Raw genomic sequence first — 2,608 nt, 5'->3', positions numbered from 1 at the left:
CATGGATAAATGCTCTACAAATGATGGGAACACAGGAAAATCATCAGACTCTTACATCCTGGCAGTGGACTCACTGTAGCTCTGATACTAAGAAAAAACATAAAAGTCACTTGATTATTTTGCCAGTGAAATATATAGTTTTAAATATGGGAAATAGCATAGGGGGAAAATTCAATTGATTTAAAGTACACGAAAATGTTTAGTTTTTCTATAATAATAATAATAATAATAGCTTATTATTCATTTGTGATCATCCTATGAGAAAAAAGTAATGTGTAAAAAATTTTCAACCATTTTCTTTCAGGTTGTTCCTAATTCTTTTTTCCTTTGATATCACACCCAGTGGAGACATTTTCTTTCAGGTTGTTACTAATTATTTTTTCTTTTATACCACACCCAGGGATTATTTTGTCACTAACCATACTTATGACAGACAACAAGTACAAGAGAGTTTGATAGCATTTAATTATATATTTTACAGTTTGCAAAGTGTTTGTAATGCACATGGAGAGAACATGGCTAAATCGGAAACTTTCACTGTAGTGGATATAAGATCCTTTAAGGAGTAATGCCCAAGAAAACCACTGGAATGACAGAAATCCCATCTTCTGTGCATTGTATTTAGTTGCCACCATGTATTTTGATTCTTTTCCTGTTCAATTCCTTTCTAGTAGGCCCTCTGTGATAATACTCAAACACACAAGTGACATCTTATTTGACTTTTTCTTAAGCAAATTTTCTTGGAAATTAGAATGAAGGAGGATGCAAAGACCGAGATCAAATCAGTCCACTAAGTCATGGCCTCCTGGATCTAGATACATTAATTGACTAGAATAGTAGCCTCTCCTCATTTTTCTTTTTCATTTTATGCTATATGGAACTACTAGTTTCCATTTTTTTATATATATACAATCTCTGACCAGGAATTTTGCTGTTATGTAACATAGAAGAAATTTTGTCAGAAAAAGTTTGCAATATTACATTGCATATTATCTACCATCCTTTAGTATATACTCAAGCATTAGCAGCAATTATGGATGTAATAGTATAATGCATAAATGTTATGTGCCTCTAGTAACAGACACTCCCAACAGACATTCCTGTAATAATGATAACTAATGATAACTAATGGTCACTAACTAATAATAAGTAATCTAAATGATAACTTATAGAATATTGAAGTTGAAACAGGATTTTAGAGGGAGAGGGGTATCAATGTTTTTTTTCTTTATTTATCCCCTCATTTCTTACAGAACGTATTTTTATTTCAAGGACAAGAACTTTTCATTCTGACTTAATAAGTGAAGCTGAGCATATTCCACGAGTCACAGACAATAACAATGAACACTTAGAACCTCTGTAAATAAGGTGTCAGAGATCCAGGTTGGCATGAGATTCTGTGTGACCACCTCTTCTTTGAGGCCTGGTTCTCAGTTCCACCTTTTGTGAAAAGTGTGCAAAGGACTCATTCCACTTCTCCCTTCTTGGGAAATACCTTCTTCTTTGAGAACCCTGGCAGTTCTCTCATGTCTTTCATCACAGAAATATCACCTACATCTTATTTTTCCTTTCTCCTATAAGGCACTTTAACATACCTCTAGTATAGCTTCTCATTAATCATTACCATTTGCTTATAAAGCGCTCACTTTTGTTAGATTTTCGACTTCAGGTTGGCCAGATGCTAACTCTGCTTGGCTGAGGTTCCCTGGGCTTTCCTCTATAGCTCGCACAGAGCAGCCTTTTCACATGTATTTGTAAGAAAATGTAGATGATGATTTTGAAAGCACTAAACTGGATCACGAATACATGAAGCAAATCTAGGATATCATAAGATGATATTATTTATGATTCATATAAAGGATTTGGTAAAGTACAACACTTGAAAAATAAGGTGACCTGATTATAGTTAGGTTTCTGATTCAGCAGGTCAGTGCCCTTCATCCACAATTTAAAATTCCCTCTTCAGACATCATGAAACAAGAAAATTTTAAAAATAAAGGCACTGAACACCCCCTGACCCTAAACCAGCTAAAAACAAAACAAAGAGAAAATCCAAAAAAAAATCAACAATATTGCTGACCAAACTACCTTCCAAAATCCTGGACTTGTGTTCTCTACTATGTGATACCACCACTTGGGTTCTGCATAAACCCAGGGTCTAGAGCCTGTGGGAGAGGAATCCTTAAGATGAGACTTCTCAGTTATATAGACTCAAATTTCTCTAGCTGGAGAAATGCAAAAGGACACACATCCAGCTTTACTAATAAGTCTCTATCTTTGAGAACATGACACCACAGTTGGTTGACTCATTACATTGCTCATAACATCCCTTTGGTGTTTGTGATATGCTCTGTAATGGTAGAACTCAGGGTAGTTTATGGATGAATTTGGGCTAGGATCATCTCCACACTCACACAGGTGTCACTCTTTCACTCACTGTTCAGATGCTTCTCTGTCCAGGAGTAGTTATAGGTGCTTCTATCATTGGTGATTGCAAGAGGATCATCCTCATGACATCTAGCAGTAGGAATTCTGGAATTTCATGCATTCCCATTTCAAAAAGTGTTAAAATTAGCTCATAATTTTTGAATTCTTTTGTTGCTTGAAC

Source organism: Sorex fumeus, unplaced genomic scaffold (genome assembly GCF_029834395.1).
Source record: "Sorex fumeus unplaced genomic scaffold, SorFum_2.1 ptg000015l, whole genome shotgun sequence".
Taxonomy (NCBI): domain Eukaryota; kingdom Metazoa; phylum Chordata; class Mammalia; order Eulipotyphla; family Soricidae; genus Sorex; species Sorex fumeus.
Note: the sequence above shows the minus strand (reverse complement) of the source record.